The 14856-nt window shown below is 39.6% G+C and overlaps 1 protein-coding gene across 1 annotated transcript in view; it reads right to left on the reverse strand.

Moving 5' to 3' along the window:
• clybl (citrate lyase beta like) overlaps positions 1-14856 on the reverse strand; it is a 112911-nt gene that overhangs the window by 51093 nt on the left and 46962 nt on the right. The gene's annotated exons all lie outside the window — the stretch shown is intronic.

Genomic DNA, 14856 nt, shown 5'->3' on the forward strand with positions numbered 1-14856 from the left:
ATAATTAAAGGTTGTTGCTGCATTCATCTTCATAATATCTACAGTGTTAATATTATAGAATAAAACAGAGGCCTCTTCTTCCTCCAGACTAGAGCGAAAGTCTGGAAGCGTTTCATTTTGGGGAGTTCTGTTTGCCCTTCAGCTGTCCATTGAAGTGGATGAGAGACGTTGACCTGGGCTTTGGGGCTCTTTGTTAGGAACAAACTCACCCAAACACGGAGCCACTCATATGCTAATGTAGCCACACTGCTGAATATGTAGGCAGGGCAGAAAGTGAATGAGGAGGGGTGTTTGGAAGAGACTGGGGCTGAGTCATGAAAAAATTTAGCATTAGAGAACACAATGTATCTTCTTATTTTGGACCAAATTCTTTTAAAAAAAATCGTCTGATTCCAGTTTTAAATGTCAGTATTTTCAGATTTAATTAGCCTATTCCTCTGACTGAAAACTTAATGTCTATGGTGAATTAACAATTCAAGACATTTCACAACATCCTACTGGGGTGAGAGAACATCATTTTTAACATTTTCTAATGTAAGAAAGACTCAACAACTTGTTGATTTCTAAAACAAATTGAAAAGAGATGAATAAACATTAGCTGCAGTCCTATAAATCTAAAAGTGAGCAGAGTGGGGATGCAAAACAAACTGGTTAAACATTGGTTTCAGCCCTGATGACAAATGTTAGCCATCAGGATATAATGCGGGATGAACCAGTGTCACAACCAGACGTTTTTCTGTACTGTCTAGTCAATTTAGTGCTGACAGCGTTGACACCTGACTGCTGAATCAAAGAAGAGATTTTTATTTGGCAGAGGAGAGGTCACAATTTATTTCAAGTGGCCCTAAATTATACTATAGTGAGGTTTATTTATAAGCCCTCCTCAGGTTTCCTCCTCCTGTATTTTTTTTACTCTTTCCCTGTGAAAGATGTAGCTTAGTCTTGAAAAACTGTGCAAAAAATACATACATTTTGGACAAACTGGTCTGTTTTCATTTTACAGCATAAGAGAAAAAGTTAGCATAGTGGGAGTCTTTAAAAGAAGAGGTGATAAAAACATCAATATCAGCATCAACAATCACCTTAATTGATCATTTAAACATCAGCCATGATTTTCACAAATAATGCATGGATAATAATACGTAGATAGATACCATTATGTATCTAAAAATAAGTTTCAGAGCTTTCTGAAGTTAACTCTAATCTACTTAAGACAAAAAAGCAACTACATTTTATGTTTTATATGTAAAATAAGCAGAAAAAACAGGTAAAGGTAAACAAATAAATATAAAATGTGCTTTTTTACTAGAAAGAAATGCAGACATTTGATGACCAAGAGATCATCCTCTCTGCCTTGTGACACATCTCAACATATGCTATATAAAGGGTCGCCTGATTATTGGCCTGACCGACTACTGAGACTGATATTTGGCATTTGGCCAGTTATCGGTATCTGCGTTTTATTTCACAGATTATCAATAAAAATAGTGTGCTACTTTGGTTCCACTACAAAGTGTTTCTTCCCCTCTTGCTTTACTGTTACTCTCCACAGTCTCACTACATGTCCATGTCCTACAACACAATCTGATTAGTGAGATATCACATGAGTACTAGCCAATCAACACTGAGGCCCAGGTGCCACGGACACAGTAAGCATATGGCATCACTTCCTGTTGTCCTGACGCTATGTGTTGCTCTGTGCCATTTCACATTCTGATACACCTTAGGAGACATTTTTTATTTGCAATAATTGTTTCGATCATGCAATTTTACTTTTGCCACATCAAGTACATTTTGTACATCATAATAAACACATGTTGGTTGTCTCATGTACTAATAAATGACACTGGCAGCGGCCCTCAAAAAAAGTCGCTCAACCCCTAGTTCTGAAGACAGTTTGATATCCAGTAGCTAAGACTGCATATATAACATAGGTCTGGAATGATGTCATCCACATACTAACATACGTCAAAGGCCACTCTGTCAACTGACCGGATCAGCTTTATTCCACTGGTAAACAAAACATGGCTTTTTAAACCTTGCTCAGGGTGAGAATAGAATTGCTAGAATTATGTCTGTGAACTCCAAAAGGGCTCTTTGTTTGGTACCACTTTGCTTTTTTTATATCTTAAAAATAACTGAACAAAAGGACACAAGTTCTCAAACCAGAGATGGCTCCCATCATTCTCAACAAGAACCAGCCCTTAGTTATGACTTGTCTGGAAATGACACATCAAGTCATAACTTGTCATCTTAAATTGAGTTGCCACATTTAAATCTGACCAGATTTATTTTCTAAGACTTTCTATATTGCCTCGTTTAAGTGGGAGAAAAGCTGTTAAAGGGGCCCAGTCAATCTTATCACCAGCAGCCTTACTGCACAATGTATACTGGGATACCAAACCTATGTAAAATGTAGGCAGGGCCTTAAAGTCTGCATGGTTTTGATACTGTCATGGAGCTCTGGGGTTCATCTCAAATTTTAAAGTCATCACTGTTTACAGTACGAATGTATTAGTCCATACACAAACCACTTGGGAATTCTTGGGAAGGCATGAATTTTCAATAATGTTAAAGAACTTAAAGCTTTCAGTCCCTGGACTTTTTCTCGCTCTTCATTAGAAGTGAACTGAGGGATAACATTCAAATTTGCAGCTTTCTTTACTAGTGATGAATCATGGGAAGTGCTGAAACTTCCTACGTTAGTCTACTGGGTGATTTAAAGCATCTTTCTGTTGATGCTGTGACAGATGTGTTTATAATAAATGACAGTCTTGACAAATATTTTGCTATTTTCATTCATCTGAAGAATTTTAATGAATCAAAGTTATTTATCTTGTATTGTTGCATGTATGGCTGTTCTTTGGTTGACTTCATTAACAGTGATACTACTTGTCTTGCAAGGACGCTCTTGAAAAAAGGATTTTTAATCTTAGCAAGACATTCCTGGTTAGTTTAAAGGTTTAGAATTCTGTGATTTATTTCTATTGAATCTTGAAAAGATTTTGCACACTTCTATTGCTGTCCAGTTATCAGTGAGTGATTACAACATTTTGTTGTTCTTACGCTTCTACAAGAATTTCAAATGTGTCAAGAATTCAAACACAGAGTCCCAAAAACACAGTGAAATTGGCTGGTGTAGCTCCTCAAATTCAAACAGGCACGATTATGTAACAAATTGTCACTTTCCTGCTCTTAATTGCTCGTTCTGTCGATCTCAGAAACATTTGGCCCTGATGAATAGCCGAATGTTGAGGATCAGATATATCTAATTACAGCACGAGACAGCCTCTCTCTTCACTAACTCTTGCCGGGTATCAGAAGCCCTCGGAGGGATCATATTTGCAGATAGTGTCCTTCTTTGCCTAAGGAAACAAGAGAAAGAAAGGAAGAGGAGGGGGGTGTTCCTTCTGTTCAGAGAGGGGGCTGAATTATTCTCTTTTCTTGTCTTTTGCTCTCTAAAGGAGCTAAAGTCACTTCAATAGCCACTTAATCCTGTCTACTACGCTTCCACGCGCCCTCCAGTCCCAATCAGGCCTAATCTGCTCTGAGATGTAGCGGTTTGTAGCTGGCAGTTCAGACCAATTCAGGTTGCTTCCAGTATTTAAGTGCTTGGAGGTATATGCTGTAAAGCCCATTCAGACTGGGAACAGAAGGATAGCAAAGGATGGAGAGAAATCAGATGTTTTTCCTGATAAAAAGCAACTTAATTCTTAATTTATAAGGAAAACGATAAAGGGAGATAATGGCAAAAAATGAAGGGAAATCACTGGGAAGAAAAGAATGGGAGTGCTGGGGGGGGCTGTTGGATCTAAATGGAAACAATCTATTCTCACTCTATACTGCTGAAGGGGATATGTTAAAAGCCATGTGAGGTAAAAGGCAAAGATTTTATACTATGAGTGATGTACAAAAAGATGGTGGTTGTTATTTCAGGGTAGGTTTGATTATCAAAACAAAAATGACAATGAGGACAAGAATCAGAACACTCTTGATGTTGGCAGACATTTGAAGCACAGGCCAAAAGCAAAAAAACCTCCTAAGCCTGGTTTCTGTGATCTTCTGTGTGCACTATATACTTTGTGCACTGGCGTTTCTGCATTTCTTTGAAATACTCCTCAATTTCAATGCTTGTAAAACTGGATAATCAACACAATACCAGTTACTTTTTAAGTTTGTTACTTAGGGATGACTATCAAAATCCAGTACTGAAACATCCAATACCTGCCACAGTTCTTCACTACAATACCCTGCCACCATAATGTGACCCCCTGCCACCACATATGAAAGGAAATAAAAGTTTGTAATATATGATGAGACGTCAACACCTTAATTAGAGTCCACCTGTGGTAAATTAAATCGATTGAACATGATTTGGGTAGGCACACAGCTCTCTACAGAAGGCCTCAAAGTTGACAATGCATATCAGAGCAAAACCCAAGCGGTCAAACGAACTGCCTGCAGAGTTTAGAGACAGGATTGTTGCAAGTCACAGATCTGGGGAAGGCTACAAAAAATTCTACAGCACTGAAATTTCCAAAGAGCACAGTGGCCTCCATAATTTTTATACGAGAGAAGTTTGGCACAACCAAGGCTTGTCCGAGAGCTGGTCAGCCATCTTAACTGAGCTATCAGCTGCTGTAGCCATAGTGTTTGAAATCATGATTGGTGTTGTCACTTGTATCAAATGTATTTGATAGCATACATGTACTTTATTATGGGTTTGGGTATTTCTAGACTTATTGCATAATGGAACTTCACATATACATGTTTCTTTAGGTGGGGTGGGCTGTGATGTTCTGTGTTGTATTTCTGTCATAATGTCCTGTAATGTTTGTGTTGTAATGTTTCTCTTAAAGGGATACTTCAACATTTTGGCAAATTTGCCCATTGCCATAATCCCTATAATCTTACTAACAGGTTTGTTACCTTTAGTTGTCGGTGCAAGCTATTTTTAGATCGGCGCTGCTGAGTTAGGAGCTGCTCAGCTAACACTATGGTGTCTATGGTGGTATTCTGGCTTTCCCTCAAACAACTCCAAAACGCTCTTGTGGACAAGTTGTGACCTGCACATTGACCACGCTATGAAATAATAACGTATAATTATGTAACATTATGACACATGAAGCAAATACTCGGAACTATTTCTTGAGTAAACCACTGGGCGGAGTGATACAGTGCAGCAGCCATGTCTGGAGTGTAGTTCCAGCTTTACTTTTACCTTTAAAACATCTGCGTCTGGTAATGTTCCATGATTATTTCAAAGCGTTGTGAATGTGCAGGTCACAACTTGTCCACGAGAGCGTTTTGGAGCTGTTGGATTGTGTATTTGATGAGTGTGATGAGGGAAAGCTGGGATACCATAAGAATCCATTGCGTTGGCAGGGCAGCTCCTAACTCAGCAGCGCCGATCTAAAAATAGCTTGCACCGACAACTACAGGTAACAAACCTATTAGTAAGACTATAGGAATTATGGCAATGGGCGAATATGCCAAAATGTTGAAGTATCCCTTTAATGTTTAGTAATGTCTGCACTGTACTTGTTTTCTTGCAATGTTCTTGTCTCGTCTGTATCTTTGTTAAAAATGAGATGACTCATCTCAAGGGGCTATTCCTTCAATGAAAATGTCAACAGCAATCAGGGGAGAGGGGCCTTAGTTAGAGGTGACCAAGAACCCAACGGTAACTCTGACTGAGATCCTGTGTGGAGATGGGACAAAGATCCAGACGGACAACCATCACTTCAGTCCTCCACCAATCCAGACCTATGTTAGGGTGGCTAGACAGAAGCCTCTCCTCGGTGCAAAACACATGAAAGCCAACTTGTCAAGGAGAGCTGTGGAAACTCCAAGCTTGCTTTCATGTGTTTTGCACCAAGGAGAGGCTGTCTCTTTTGGCCTCATGGCTTGGTTTTTGCTCTGATATTGTCAGCTGTGAGGCCTTCTATAGAGTGGTGTGTGCCTTTCCAAATTATGTCCAATCAATTTAATTTACCGCAGGCGGACTCAGATCAACAGTAGAAACATTTCAGGAAAGACTGAGAGACATGGGATGAACCTGAGCTAAATTTCAAGTGTTTTTTCAAGGGTCTAAATACTTATGTCAATGTGATACTTCAGCTTTTATTTTCAATAAATCTGCAAAAATGTCAAACATCTGTTTTTACTTTGTCATGATGGGGCACTGAGTGTAGATAATGAGAATAAAAATGATTTTACTGTAGCATCAGACTGCAACATAGGAACAACTCAAAGTGCAGAGGTCTGAATACTTTCTGAATGTACTATAGATTTGAGGCTAAAATACCATTACCTCTTGCATGGCTCACAGGAAGTTTCACTTCACAATAATAATCCACTTAATGGAAATGAGTATACAACTAACAACTGTGAATAAAATGGCTGTAATTCCTAAAAAGAGAATGCCACATTTTGTGAAACCCCTTAAATCAAAGCTGAAAGCATACACTTAAGTAACATCTTCATTGTTTTATCTTAAATCCAGTGATAAATTTAAGAACAATGTGACCAATGGGGAATTCAGCACAGTAATCTAATATACAGTGTCTCAAATACAATCCGGGTAGTTTTACTGAAACCATCCAACATCTGGTAAACCATTTCCCTTTATGAAATCACGGTGTGTGTGTTCTACACATTTAACAGCCCCAAAAGTACTATACCCACCAATATTACCAATTTCTTCTCCTTCCTTCTTTACGTGAAAGGTTATGATAACATGCGGCTGTGTGGCTAAATAGGCAGCTGTAAAGCGGTGGGACCCAGCCACAGTGACTACATTTACTGGTCTGAGATCACAGCCAAGTGTGTGTAAGTGGGTTTATATGGTGCTGGGTGGGACTGGTTCCAATTAGTACAGCGGCAGCAGTAGACGCAGGCCCAGTGGTACAAAAATGGGAGGAAAGGGAGGAAGAAGGTGGTGAGATCCGTCTTAAGACTAGACGTAGGTCTTACTGTCACTGCAGATGGCCAACAGCAGTTTGTCAAAGTAGAACCTGCTTTTTAACAAGTGATTATAAAGAAAAGGTTCTATGATCCCCAAGGTTTATTTTGGTGTATGGTACTTTTCCCTGCTGGCCTGGCAGTATGCAGATTTGTGTCTGTCTTCCTCTAACAGCAGAGAGTGTCTTGGACAAAGCAGTCCACCGTGACAGAGCTACCAACTGATCTTCAATCCAACAGAATATCCTCTGATGATCTGACACTCAGTGTAAGCGTCTAACTACAATAAATCCACCTTGAACCAGGTATCCTTGAACTACAAATCTTATCTTCAACACTTTCAGACTACACTGATGTACACTTTGGGCCACATTCGGCTCCCGTTTTTCCCTCTAGCTTCATCTACTTATCTCTGAAATCCACTGGCATGTAATCCAGAGAGATACCAGATTTTCTCAAGGTAACGGGCGGAAACATGTCATTATGAAATGTCAAACTGGGAGTTGAGGCTCATACACATCACATATAGTCAGAAAGTCCTGTGTTGCTCATAAGTTGACTTATTTCTAGGATATAAGGTCTTCCTAGGACATTAGCACTTTTTGGGGAGGGTTATGGGCTCAGTCCCATAGCAGCCCTTGCCCCCACCACATAGTCGTACATTTAGAGATTCTTGTTGGAATGGAGGGTTAGGGTGAAGTGCTAGGACTTCATGGCTTTTCAAACAGACATTTTCCTGAGACATGCTTCAAAAAAAGAGTTATAAGGAATGTCCCATACCTTTGCAAATTATGAGCAAAATTTGAAAATCATGACAGCAATCTAATAATATAATTAAATGTTGTTTCAGTGTATTGTGGTCCTTTGATGTCAAGCAAGCATTTAAAAAGAATTGCTCACAGCAGAAATTTCTGGTGTTGTCCTGTTTATGTAATGCTGCAGACGACTATTGATGATCAGGAGCTTGAAGGGTCAGACCATTTTTTGTTTCACCATTGCCCACTGTGATTCTGTTTGGGAAAAACAAGTAGAAAGGTCAAGGTCAACTAAGGTAAAAAAAAAAAAAATCTAAAACCATGTTTTTTTCTAAATCACAGTCACCATGCCTGCTTTTCACAAAACTTCCAGAAAACTCTACAACTTGATGCCAATTAAACACCTCATTTAAAGTGACTGACCAACAGACTTCAAACAGAGGTCCTGTCACTGGTTGATCAGTTTTCCTGGCTACCATCACACCATGAAGACAAAAGAACACTCCAAGCGACTCAGAGAAAATGTTACTGAAAATTATTAGTCAGGGGGCGGATACAAAACCATGTCCAAGGCTCTGAACATCCCCCAGAGTTCAGTTAAATCTATTATCAAGAAATGGAAGTAATATGGCACATGTGTAAATCTACATAGATCAGTTTATTCTCATAAAGTGAACGACCATGCAATAAGGAGACTACAGAGAGAGGCAACCAAGACGTCTGCGACTACTTGTCACTACTCGTCAACGATTAGTTACAAGTCTCAGCAGCTGAGATGGGAGAGATTCTGCATACAAGGACTGTTGCCCAGGTTCTTCACCAGTTAAAGCCACTGTTGAAAAACAAAAACCTACATAAAATCTCAACTAGAGTTTTCCAAAAGGCATGTGGGAAACTCCATGGACAAGTGGGAGAAAGTTCTTTGGTCTGATGAGATCAAAATGGTGCTTTTTGGCCAACAGACAAGACGCCATGTGTGGCACACACCAAACACTGCACATCCCAACTGTGAAGCACGGTGGTGGCAGCATCATGCTTTGGGGATGCTTCTCGGCAGCCAGCCCTGGAAGGCTTGTAAAGGTAGAGGGTAAAATCGATCATTTCTGTGCAGCAAAAAGCGATACAGAAATGGTTTAAAGGCAGCAAGGTGAATGTTCTGGAGTGGCTGAGTCAAAAGCCAGTCGTCAATCCAATAGAGAATTTCTGGCTGGACTTCAAAAGGGCTCTTCATGCCTGATCCCTGCGCAACCTGTCAGAGGTTGAGCAGTTTTGCAAAGAAAAGTGGAGTAAAATTGTAGTGTCCAGATGTGCAAGCCTGATTGAGACCTATCCACACGGACTAAGCGATGTGATTGCAGCCAAAGGTAAACACTGAGTTGAAGGGGGTGAATATTAATGCAGTCACTTATTTATGTTACATATTTTTATTCAGTTGAAATTACTTTGTAGAAATCTGTTTTCACTTTGACATTAAAGAGGTTTTTGTCATTTTTTGTGTAAAAAATCTGAATTATATTGACCAAAACTGATTTATATAATCAATAAAAGGGTAAAACATCCAAGGGAGTGAATACTTTTTATAGGCACTAGTCTATAGGAAGTTTTGCTCTTCCATCTTCCATGTTTATCTTGTGCAATAATGAACAAAGAGTATATTAAATCTTTATAATATTAAATGTGACAAAGTCACGAGTTGACCACACTAATTATGGTCAGGCTAAATATATTGTGTTATGATGGCCTGTGGAAACAGCTTCATTAACATGACAGAGATCACTATTTCCTGTAACTCCTCTGGCCTCCACCTGGCAACATAATAGCCTAATTCAGGTGGTAATATGCATCCAACCACATGAATTACACCAGATAACAAGAGGCCCACTCCAAAACAGACCCTGACCACAGCCTCCCTCTCAATATGCAGATTTCCACAATTATCTCCAGCATGGCAGTGCAGTCAGAAGCTGTGTCTAAAATGCACAAAATTAAAGATCTGTGTTTCGAGTCCATGATAATCAGCTGCTTCTTAATATGCAAACTACATTTGGTGGTCTGTGGTGCTTAAGATTCTAGATTAAATTTGGTGAAAATAAAGATGAATAAAGCGTGGAGAGGAAATCAATGTTCCTGAAGCATAAACAAGCGCTCTGTCTGTGGAAAGCTGTCTGCGGGTGTGAAATAAAATGGTCAAAAAGTCATCAATATTCACCTAGCTTTGTGTCCACCTGCCTGTCTGACACTTTTCCTGTGTTTTAGAATGAAGAAGAGAGCCTGAGCATTCCCCACACAGCCTCCCTGGCCCAGCGTGACACCGTAGGTGTGGGTTTTCTTTTTTTTACCCACACTGCCTCGGGTCTGAAGACACAATTGGATGGCAGAGAAATGCTGAAAAATTAACCAAAGACACCAAAGATAGGCAAAGGAAAGAATCAAACATTTTTTTCTACTTTTCCCTCTCCTCTACCCCCCAGCTTTTTTGGTTTGCCCTGCAGCTAGTTGGAGCTCAGGACGAGTAATGCACTCTCCTCAAGAAGAGATCAGCTGGGGGCTGCAGAGTTTACTGGGAGCTGGTCTCACAAACAAAAGTTTACTGGATCTGCTAGCATTAGGTGGATGATGACTGAATTTACTGTACTGGAGTATTCCAACACTGAACCAAATACTCATTTATCCAACAACAAACATTTAAATTAATTTGAGAAGTTTACATAGCGCATATTTGTCACCCTATCAGTAACAGATGAATCTTCTGATATCCATTCTACATGGCTCCATAGATCTAGATTTAATACCTCAGGATTCTGATACATCAGATACTAGGTGATAAGAAATATGCGAAGTATTGTAAAAACTCTGACTGCTGTTATTTTACCAAATCCATATTAAATCCATTATATTTAAGTGCTGTTTGTTATAGTGTGCCTATAAAGTAGAGGTGTAACAATGCATCAGTTTAAAGCTTATTCATGTAGATTTTTTTGCTCTGAAATGTCTATACAAATTTGAAAATGATTACTACATTAGAAAAACAACAAAAACAGACTTTTATTGTGAAGAACATGTCACAAATAACATGATCATCATTGATTTAAAGGGGACGTATTATGCAAAAATCACTTTTCAGGTTTTTCGCACAAAAAAATGTGTCCCTAGCCTGTCCACAATCCCCTCAAGTACCAGAACCACACCCCCCCCCCCCAAACACCTTTCTCCACATTTCAGAAAATGTATGTTGAAACAAGCCGTTCTCAGATTTCCCCCTCAGGACTCCATGTGGGGAGTTAGCACCCGTTTGGTTGGCCCTTCCCATTTGGAAGAAAGTTCTGCCCTCGTCTCCTGATCTCCCTTGCTGTTGAGAAGCTGGATAGCTCAGTGGGTTCTTCTGACTTCAGTCTGGGAGATCTATGGTTCAAATCCCAGTCCGTGCATAAGCCAAATTCAGTTTGGGCCCTTGGGCAAGGTCCTTATCTTTGGATAAAAGCATCTACTAAATGACGTTGTAACATTATAAGATCAGGAGTACCACATCCATTTCCTGAGAATGGTGTGGTCAGGGGCGGAGTCAGACAGATCACTAGCATTTAAAGCCACAGACACAGAAACGGCTGAAACTGAGGGTTTTTTAGACATGCAAAAATCCATTACTGGAGTGTTTTTTCAGCGACAGACTTCACAGGCATGTTTTGGGGACCTCTGAGACCAATATAAACCTGTCTTAAAAGAGTTAATGTAAATAATAATAGTACATTTTAATATGCAAGAATATGGACAAGCATGATATGGAACAAGGAAAGATTAAAACAGGATATTTTTTTCAATATTTTAAATAGATGACCATGTAGAGTTTCTATGGTTGGAGCATGAATTTAAAACTTAAATAATTGCCAACAAATGCATTTCTTTGATTGTGTGATGGTCAAAATCGCATTGCGATCAAAATTTAACTGGTTGTGTAGCTCTACCTGTCTGCTCTTTAAGATCCAGACTGAAATATGTCAGATCTCAAACTAAGCGGCTGTTGCTCACATCACCCTGCTAAAACGAGCAGTTATGGTGTTGCAGAATTTTATGTTGTTGCAGAAATGATCAGGGAGGCACATGATTGGCTGGCTAAACTGTTAAAATTTGGATCCTTTTGTGGTCTGCAGCAGACTGAATTAATTATTAACATGTTTTAGAAGTTCAGGGCCACAATTCCAAACAAGCATTCTGTCTAAACATTAACACAGCCGTCTGCCTCTAGCAACCAGTGTAGTTGTTCTTAATGACTGCTGCCTTGCTGACACAATTCTCTTTACTCCAATATACATAACTGCTAACTTCTAGCATTTAGCACTGCAGTTTAGCACTATTTTTAATCTAGAAAATGGGGAAAAGGTTGACCAGAGGCTTTGTCAGGTTATATACTGAAGCATTGTATGATGATATTCAGCGTGGGAATGTGGATGCTAACAAGCAAAAAGGATTGAAAGGCCAGCGGTACATCTAATATAGCACCATTATGGTCAGATGTCTTTTACCTTTGAACTTGATTTACAGATTAGTTTTATTTGACTTTAGCCTCCTCAGCTAAACGAATTACATGTTGCATTAAATTTGTTGGAAAATTATACCCCTACCTTCACTGATACCAGTTTACCACCAACTATGTATGGTTTTATGATCTTATGCATTATCTACTGGGGGCAACACCCACCCCTACAGGTATCAACATCAGTCTATTTCCAGTGAAGACTGCAGAGAATGACTTCACTACAACCTAAAAGTAAGGATCATAATGACACAAAGCCAAATGAAACATTATAGTTATCATTTACCTTCGAAAATAGTCATTTCTGTCATTGTAAATATTACTTTTAAAAGACGCAAACACATAGAGACGCTTTAGACTCTGGATGTACTTCAGCTGACATCAGGAACTATTCTTTTGGAGATGCAAAGAAGAACTGGTTAAATCTACCTGCAGCCAGTGATGGAAGAGACAGAATTGTGCTAAAAACATCTCCATAAGGAATTATTTATTCCTAAACATACATCTGTACTTCAGCAGTTATTTAAATTACATAAGAAAGTTTCATAGCATGCATTATTTGTATATTTGTTGAATGCTATGAAGTTTATGGCTTTAATTTTGAGTTTATATCAGCTGTAACCTTGGTCATTACTCATTTGACAAAATTTAGCATGACCAGTTTGGTGTAGGTATGGGAGCATCCCAGATTTTAACCCTCTGCTTATATTATAACACCCCTGGACCCACATCTTCCTCTTCTTGCTTTAAAAAGCTAATTCAGCGTCGCTCCACCATCAACAATACCCCCCTTACTCCTCCTCCCATGCATGCCTTCTACCCCTTTCCTGTCTCATTAGTTTGGGTTTTATGCCTTAATCTACACAATGAGGATGAAGTCATGGCGGTTATCTTCAGCAGCCAATGTCTGCCTACCTGTAATCCTTCTCAAAGTCCCCGGCTTTCTCCCAGCTCACAAATCGGCACACAATGCTTTTATGCAAGGCCTCTGCAGTAATGCCCGGGGACGACAGCAGACTTTTTTCTTCTCTTTTCTCATCCCTCAACATAAAACTAGTTAAATCCCACTTCTCCTTAGAAGAACAGAGATGTCTTTATCTCGGCCTCAGGAAAGTCAGAATGTAAAGGACACTGGGGCTATCATATGCACGACTTACAGATTGGTTTTGATGGCGGCTATATCTCTGTGTCACCGACAAATCAATACATCCCATTACATTAATTCTCCTCATATGCATGTAAAATTACATATTCATTATGGGCTTAAATACTTTTAAATAAATCCATTAGTTATAAATTGATCATTAACTGTGAACGGATTAATAAATAAACTTTATATGACACAAAAACTATGAATCTATCATTAAAAGTTAATTGAGAGGGGAGCTTGAAAAGGTCAAACAAGTCGCTCCATTCGAGGAGGGCATAAGGGGGTTAGCTTTTAACTTAGCATTTTTATTGACTCTGGCAAAACAAAATGAGCGGGCTCTGTAGGATTGTGCACTCTGCATTGGCCATTCAGGCCTTCAGAGCCCCATTGTACTACTTTGAAGAGAATGAAAGGAAACCCCACTGGTGGAAATGCAGTGGAACAGCCCCACAACAGGCCACAACTGTTCCCTTATGCATGAAAGGCAGGGACATAAAAGACAAGATGGACTTCTGAGGTAGGGCCAAAAACAAAGGCAACAAAAGTGCTGATCACGAGGGGATGACACGACTCGTCTCGGCAGAAGGAGCAGGGAGAAAAGGAGAAGGGGACAATGGCACTCCCGGCCAAATGACATGTTGAAGAATTGAAAAATCCACACAAGAAGTGTCTTCTCAATTCACTAAACCCACAAGAGCTTGGTGACTGTCGGCTGGCCCTGGTCAGCCCGAGGGGGGTGGACTGTAACAGCCCACAGCTTTTCTCTTCCTAACTTTCTTTCCCAAATCTTTCCCTGTTTTGGCAAACAACTTGGCAAGGGCAGGGACTGACTGGGGTGATGGCTTTAGTGTACACACACCAAACCGAAACCAAACCAAACCTAATCAAAGCGTGGTGGGTTCCGCTCCCGCAGCTTCCGTTTTGATCTGTTGGCTGTCTGTGTGTCTGATCTGTTTCTGTTTGTGCTCTAAACACAATTATACTACCGCCTAACCTCCATGGAAACAGTCAGACGGACAAAAACATGTTTGCTCTCATACAAAAAGCATCCTTGTTTTTAGGGACACAGTGTAATGACTGCTGATATTTGGGCCAACGTTTTGGAAGTCAAAGAAAATAATGCTTCGTTAATAAGAGCACTTCCTGCTGATTTTTCACCCTGTTGGGTTCTAGGCTGAAGGGTTTTCTTTCATTTTTCATTGAAGATTGGGTTTTTTTATATATAAGAGGAGGCAGACATACAAACTGTGGGTGTGTTGATGTGATACCTTGATGGATGGCTTTGCTTTAGATTATCAACTAAAGATCTCCCATGACATCCTTGCACAATGGAAAGAAACTTTTAGAGTTGCTTAAATAGCAAGAGCTGTGTTGGGAAAAAACATATAGGGGTGTGCAATATGGGCCAAAAATTATATGACAATATTTATCTTGATATTTTTTCATGTTAAGAAGTG

This window comes from Cheilinus undulatus, linkage group 15 (assembly GCF_018320785.1).
Source record: "Cheilinus undulatus linkage group 15, ASM1832078v1, whole genome shotgun sequence".
Lineage (NCBI taxonomy): Eukaryota > Metazoa > Chordata > Actinopteri > Labriformes > Labridae > Cheilinus > Cheilinus undulatus.